The 8,353-nt window shown below is 31.4% G+C and overlaps 1 long non-coding RNA gene across 1 annotated transcript; it reads right to left on the bottom strand.

Moving 5' to 3' along the window:
• Window positions 1–2,925: 2,925 nt before the first annotated feature.
• LOC129896814 (uncharacterized) lies at window positions 2,926–4,341 on the bottom strand. Its single transcript, XR_008768049.1, has 2 exons — window positions 4,175–4,341; window positions 2,926–3,207 (listed from the first exon to the last, which is right to left on the bottom strand). It is a non-coding gene; the product is annotated as an uncharacterized LOC129896814 (long non-coding RNA).
• Between the last annotated feature and the right edge of the window lie 4,012 nt (window positions 4,342–8,353).

An 8,353-nucleotide genomic window follows, 5' to 3' on the forward strand; every position in this document is an offset into this window, starting at 1 on the left:
CTCTTGTATGTTTGATAAAACAAAAATCCAAATGAGTGTGTCAGTAGCCTTCTTCTTCACCTTCTTCTATCCAAACACTATCATGGAGTTCCTTAGTCAGGTGTATTTCTACTCTTGCCTTATCTTCACATCCTCATGTCATGATCATAGTTGCTTTTTCAAGAGATAGTAATACTCCAATTTGTTCCATGATTTTATTGACAACATCCCAATGATAGCAATGTCATGGTAGCATAGAAATGGAAAAATGAGAAAGGAATAAAACGTTACCTTTGATTCCCTTTAAAAAGAACTGAGCTTGAACTTTAATTTGGGGCTTCAAATTGATGCTTTGAAGAAATTTAGGGTTCTTCAATTTTTTGGGTGAAAATTAGGGTCAAGTGTGGGTTATAATATTGATTCCCAAGAAAGTACCATTGGAGGACCATTTTAATTAAATAAAAAATAAAAAATCGCGAGTGAGGCGCTAAGAAATTGTGACTGAAATGCGCTGGAGGTTGGGTGTAGGAAGGGGTAAATAAATACACTTTTGAGTAGTATAGGTGTGTAATAAGTCGCCTTAGTAGTTAAAGTGTGTAATTGACTTTTCAATACAATTTCAAGGGGTATTTATGCCTTTTCCTCTTCTAAAATTATATCCTCACCCACTATTTTGAAGCCTATGTAAAGGGGTTATAAAGAATATTTTGGACTAATTACTAAAATAAATATTATATAAGGAGTTGTTGTTTGTCTGCAAATTTTATCACATAAAATCACTCTAAACAATGAGCTACTCTGATTTAGAAGAAATAAGAAGAAGGCCCTCTACTAGGAAATGACACTCAATAGATCCACAAGGAAAAATAATACGCTTAAGAAAAGAAAAAAAAGACAGATCTAATTAAGAAAAAGAAAACACCAAAGTTGGCACTTAAACATCGACATCCATGACATCGAAGAAGACAATGGCATAAACTTACTTTGAAATCATCTGGGAGCTCAAGGAAACCAAAGACTCCGGTAAGAGAATATTTCACAATCACTATTAAGAGGAGGAGATCAATTATCAACAAAGATCAACATGGAGATGAGAGACACTAGGGGTGGGTATAAATATAAAAAATCGAGATATCGGACCGAATCAAATTTTTTTGATTTTTCAATTTTCAGTTCGATTTTCAATTCATATTTTGTATAAATTCGATTTTTCGATTTGGTTTTCGGTAACACATTTTGTTGTATTTCGGTTCACAGAAATTAATACATACTATATTAAATTATTAATATGCTTTATTAGATATTTAATTATTACATACTTTTTATATTAATTATTTCCTATTTTCCTTTCCCAATTTTCAGTTCACTTTTAATTTTCAGTCTTCTTAGCCTTCATCGACACTTCTCCAATTCTCTAGTTCTCCTTAGCCTTCATCGACACTTCTCCAATTCTCTAGTTCTCCTTAGCCTTCATCGACCTTCGACCAGCGATGGTCGAAATCGACTTGACGTGACACGAGTCTGCTCGTATGCTCCAGCGACGATCGTCTACTCCAGCGACGGCCTGCTTGTCTGCTCCAGATCTCCTCATTGATATGTGGTAAAAAAATTGGTGTGAGTTGGCTCTTTTCAGTTTTCAATTTTTATGGAAGAGCTTTGCAACAATAGATCGAACCAAACCAAATCAAACTGAATTAAAAAAAACTGAACTGAACCGAATTAAATTGGTTTGGTTCGATATTCGGTACAACAATTACACAAACCAAAAATCAAAAAAATCAAAATAAAAAAATTGAAACCGAACCAAATAACCGAATGCCTACCTCTAAGAGACACTACTGAAATGGAAGGTTTCTCCAACAACAATCTAGAGAATTTCACCCTTTTGTTTAGCTTTCATAATTTAACTTAAGTTTTGTTTTTGCTTTATTTTTGGGCTGATCTACTTGGACTTGGCTCATTGTTTTTCTCTAGACATGGCTTGTTGTGCATTTTTTAATCTATAAAATGGTTTCATAGCAACAATTCATTAAATATATATATATAGTATTAATTACGAGTTTTAATATATGTTTTACCTTTATAAAAAATGACAGTATTTCTCTTATCAGAAATATTAAAAAAAATACATTTCTCTTTCTTCCTCTCTCTCCTTCTTCTCTTTTTTTTTCTTTTTGTCTGTTGATTCTCTTTCTCTTTTCCCTCTTTTAAAAATAATAATTAATTATCTTAATTTAAAATTTAATTTGGATTGAATATTAAGAAAATGATGTTTTTATTACTTTTAAATTTGATAATATTTTTATGTAAATACATATATAATGCATTTCTAATACAATAAAAGAAATAAATATAAATGATAATTACAATACATTTTGAATTCAATATATTATACATATTGCGTGGAAGTTAGGCTTGGTGCCCAGGTCATCCAAAAGAGAAGTAGTTTCAAGTATCTTGGGTCTATCATGCAAGGCAGCGGAGAGATTGACGATAATGTCACACATCGTATTAGGGCAGGGTGGACAAAGTGGAGGCTCGCTTCTGGAGTGTTATGTGACAAGATGATGTCATCACAACTTTAGAGAAAGTTCTACAAAGAGGTGGTTAGACATGCTATGTTGTATGGGGTAGAGTGCTGGCCAGTTAAGAACTCTCACGTTCAAAAGATGAAAGTTGCCGAGATGAAAATGTTGAGATGGATGTGTGGGCACACCAGAAGCGACAAAATTAGAAATGAGGCTATTCAGGACAAGGTGGGAGTGGCCTCGGTGGAAGACAAGATGCGAAAAATACGACTGAAATGGTTTGGGCATGTAAAGAGGAGAGACTGTCACGCCCCGAGAGGGTACCCTAGGCGTGGCCGGCACTCAGAAATCATTTCTGGCTTCCGAGAGAACCACTTGGTCTCATTACTCATTTGTTCATCAGCGGAAGACTTAATAATACTAATGTGGGCTTGTCATAATCAAAGGAAAAATAGATAATTCTTAGAAGAAATAGTTTCTAAGGAGAACTACTCCGATTACATCATCAAACTCTGTCTATGAAGCCTCTAATACTCTTAGATGGTGCCAATGACATGTCCATGGCTACCTCAAAAGAAACATCACACTCAACAATAATAAAAGGATAAGGAGTTCCTTCGAATACAAGAAGGACTCACCAAATAGCTGAAAATAAATGATCTTCAACGATGCGCCTGTTGAGGATCTCTAACACCTGTATCTGTATCATAAAACGATGCAGGTCGAATGACGTCAGTACGTGGAATGTACGAGTATGTAAAATGGCAGGAAGGTAAGGACAGATATCAATAAACTCCTCTCGAGAAAACTCAGCTCAAAACTCAACATTTTCTCAACATCAATATGTAATGCAAGTTTAAAATATAAAAATAATAGTAATAAACAATGCTTACTCAGTTGAGAGTTTCTCTAACCGACAACCATCACTTATGAGCTAGCGATGATACAACGAAGCGATGTCGTTGCCACATCCATCCAATACCTTGCCAGGATAAAGGACATCACCATCTTTGATTCATTCATCAAAGTCCTCTTTTTGGGACTTAAGAGGCATAGCCTCCATCCTACGCTGGCTACGTAGTTCTGGGGTTTGAGTAAATTAAACTCTTACCCAACTCGGTGCTCAATACTACTCCCAAAATATGTGCTCATATTAAACTCATCATCTAGTCTCATTGGACTTTAATTTAAATCATCAAACTCATCTCATTTCATGTTCATCAATCATTATACTTCCAAAAACATCATTTTCATCTCATCAAAACATCTTGCTCAAAATATCATTTTCTCAAATTCATTCAAATTCAACTCTTTTGCTCTTTCAAAACTCAATAAAATACATATATAGTATTAATTCATATAACTCTCTTTTTATCAATAAAAATAATAAAAAGTCAACATCTTTACTCAAAACATGTGTAAAAATATTCATGAACATCAAATCAATTAGGATTCATGGGAAAGTAGCCATGAACAATAATTCCAATAATATGAGAGATAACAATAATAATAATATTAATGCATAAATATATCTAACTCAATAGAAGAAGAATTAATTTATTTAGAATTCAAGATTTGGATAAAACTCAACTATAACTCAATTATAATGAATTTAAATATTGAGCGCATGGACGAACTCAATCCGATGCTATGAAAGCCTTACATACCTTAAATCCGAAGGTTTACTCCGAATTGGAATACTCTTGGATCCCTAGCCTTTTCTTCTCGCCGGAGCGTTTTGTGTACTATCCGGAGTATAAGAATAACCGGAGTAGTATTTTTATACTACTAAAACTAAAACTATATTTGAGAAGAAGTATATAGAGAGAAGAAATGCTTAAGAAAGCTTGATGAATAAAATGAGGAAATAAGGTGGGTATTTATAGGTGGGAAAGAGGGACCTAACAATAAATAAAATAATTATAAAGAAAAATCTAAAAATTTAATGGAATATATTGATGTCATGGATGATGTTAAATGGAGGACAATTTATGTCATGCATGATGTCAAATGCATCTAGATGTTTCCATGGTAGGTAAGATGAGTTCTTTTTAACAGAATACTCGTTTTCGAAGCTGCGTTTGAATAAGATAAATTCCTTATTAGGATTTGGTGTCTTCATAAGAATTGTAGATATGGAAGTCTAGTTTCATATCGTTCAAGAATCAACCAATTTGGAGCAACCTACAGTGAGATATGAATTTTCTTCTATCAATACTCAATTCCGTCACAGCACTATATCTTGCAAAGATTAATTTATTTGACCTACTTATACTCCGAATTTGAAGTTATGTTCTTCATGAAAGTTGTAGGTAAGGATGTTGTGATTACCCAGAAATTTGAATCACCTAATTTGGACCAACCCATGAAGAGTAATGCCCAAAATACAGAGGCTGTATTATTTTCATCGAGAATTGAAATACCGACATACAATATTTTAGGGGTTGTTACAGAGACACAGGTGCCCTGGTGCGGAGGTGTGAGAGGTTGACCATGGATGGGTATAGAAAGGTAGGGGTAGGCCGAAGAAGTATTGGGGAGAGGTAATTAGACAGGATATGGCGCAGTTATAGCTTACGGAGGACATGACCTTAGATAGGAGGGTGTGGAGGACCTACATTCGGATAGAAGACTAGTACATAGTCCCGTTATCCTTCCCTATTCGTAGCCGCAATAGTGCATTACAATTTCTTGTGCTCTGATTTTTGTTATTGTTGTTATTTTTTTTATTATATACTACTTTCTATACTTTGATTACTCTATTGTATTTGTAACGCTTTCGTTATCTGTTACCTCATAAAGCTTTGAATTTCTTAACCTTATCTGACCGCTTGTTATGTTTTTATTGAGCCGAGGGTCTTTCAGAAACAGTCGTCCTATCTTGGTAGGAGTAAGGTCTACATACACTCTACCCTCCCCAGATCCTACGTTGTGGGATTCCACTGGGTTGTTGTATATTATACATATTATAGGCATGTTTCAATGTATGTGGTGAATATATAATAAAAATATTTTTAATACAATAATATATTTTAACACTGTTAATAAGAGAAAAAATTAAAAGTAATTATAATATTTTTTAATTCAATATATTCTACATAATGTAGGCATGTTTCAATGCACGTAGTAAATATATAACTAAAACATTTTTAAAATGAATGTATTATAAGTATTATGTATGAATTTTAAATATTTCAGTACAATTCAAATTAATTTACATTGTTAGAAATGTATTATATTTATTGAAATAACAACAATCAAATTCATAACAATGTATAATATTGAATTCAAATTGTAATACATTTTGAATTCAATATATTATATTAATTATAGGCATGCTTCAATGCACATAGTGAATATATAACTAAATATTTTTAATACAGTAATATATTCCGTTAATAAGAGAAAAAAATTATAATAAATTTTGAATTCAATATATTATAATTAAAATGTGGAGAATATATAATTAAAAAATATCTAATATAAATATATTATAAGTATTATATGTGAATTTCAAATATTTTTGTACTATTTAAATTAGAATAATTAGTTATTATTTTTAAAAGAGGGAGACAGTGAAAGAGAAAGAGAAAGATAAAATGGAACAAAAAAAGGAGAAGAAGGGAAAATGGTTTGTTTCCCTAGTAAATGTGTTTTGAATTTAAATTTTTTTAAAAAAAAGAAGAAGAAGAAGGGAGATAGACGCAGACAGAGACAGAGAGAGAGAAAGAGAGAGAGAGAGTAGTGGAATGATTTTAGTTATTAATTAATGTAAATATGCTATAGAATGTAGTAAAAAAAAGTGTCCTAAAAAGGGTAATTATTAATTTAAAAGAATTTATTTATATAAAATTTCAATTTAAAACCACCCATTTTACAAAATTATGGATTCAAAATTATGGGCCCAAAATCATGAGTAGGTCTGAGCATGGTATGGTATATACCGAATTATCATACCAAACCAAAATTTTTGATACCTTGATTTTGATATTATGGTATTTGGTATGGTATATGACATAAATTTTAAAAAAAATTGGTATTTGATATGGTATTTGGTATTTAGAAATAAAATACTGAAATACTGAATACCATACCGAAAGTATATAGTTACATAAATAACATGTATAATACTAACAAATATGCAACCTAGTATTAGTATAAACTAAATGTTTAGAAATTAAAACTTTGATTACTCTATTTTGATTGAAATATATTTTAAATGTAATTGATTAATAAAAAAAGTTGTTTGTACTTTATTTTGAATATATATTTCTACATGTGTAATATTTTAGTATGATACAATTGAGACCATTTTTTGAATCGTCGAAGTCATAATACTCTATTATATGAGTACATACTAATCGTAGTTAACAAACTATGGTTATAAATTTACCAGCAAAATACCGAAATAGAACTTCAAAATATCGAACCAAATTGGTATGGTAATGATATAATATTTTAAAAAAATCGAAATCCAAAATTACCATACCATAGTTTCAAATACCATACTATATCATATCATGACCATCCCTAATCATGAGTCAATTAAATATCTGAGTAATTTAATATTATCTATGTTTTAATGTATTTTTAAACTATGATAGAAATACTAAAATAAATATGAAACAAATGTAATCAACGACATATAAAAATATAATTTAATGAAAAATAATGATTTAACAAAACAAGTCAATATTCAAAAATGCAACAGACTGTGACAAAAAATACTAGTAATTAAAATTAATTAAAATTCAAATTAAATTAATGAAAGATCTTAATATTTTGAAAAATAAAAAAATTTATCGATAAATTATTCACAAGGTAAGAGTAAGGTTGCGTACACACCACCCTCCCAGATCCCACTTGTGAAATTACACTGGATATATTATTGTTTTTATTCAGTAAAAAGAGAGCCTTTAAAGATGCCTCCTACTAAGAATGTTTACCACACTTCAGCTGGAAAAATTCATATTGAGAAACCAGGATTTCATGAATCAAGTTTCAGTAAGTATCTTTTAATACACTCTGAACTTTGGAACAAGGAAAAATTGAAATGAATGCCTATTCTTACTATTTTTATTTTCATCATTTTCAATTTATAGGAGAATATGAAGGTTGAGAATTAGGATATAAAATTAGTAAATAGTTGAATATTGTTTAGTGTTATTAATTAATAGCATTATCAGTAATTATCCTATTATAGTATTCTTTAATTTTACTATTACCTTGCTCCATTATTTTCTATATGTTTCACTTGAGCCGAGGTTCTATCAGAAACAACCTCATTACTTTCACAAGTAGGGTAAGGTTGCGTACACCTCAAAACAATCCGAAAATACCTTCTGTAGATCGGAATTCTCCTTATCAGTATCATTAGCACCGCCATTAGCTTCGTTAACAGCGGCTGTGTCACTGTATTCTCCACTAGACGCTACCCTATTGTTTTCCCTTTGCTTTTGCCGCCTACAGTGGCGCTCACTCTCCTTTGATTTCCTAGAGCCGGCGTTAGTTTTTTTGGATTTCAAGTCGCCGTTAGGATAGCTAACGGTGTTCGGTACCTCAACCGTCATACTTCCGGACGATTAGAGATTCGATAATTGGTCGGAGAAAGTTTTCGTTATCAGCCTTATCTAAGTATGGAGCAGAAGTGAAGAAGGGCAAATTTCTTTTGTTTTATTAAGCTAACTCAATAGAAATAATATTTCATTACTATATAACAAACACTAGTACCAGCACAACCCAATATATATCAATACTATTAAAGTGCAAGAAACAGGGGGGTGCATTGACTATTTTAAAAATGGTTAGTCGACATGCAACAAAAATAATTAACTAATAAAATCAGA

The sequence above is a fragment of the Solanum dulcamara genome, chromosome 7 (assembly GCF_947179165.1).
Source record: "Solanum dulcamara chromosome 7, daSolDulc1.2, whole genome shotgun sequence".
NCBI lineage: Eukaryota > Viridiplantae > Streptophyta > Magnoliopsida > Solanales > Solanaceae > Solanum > Solanum dulcamara.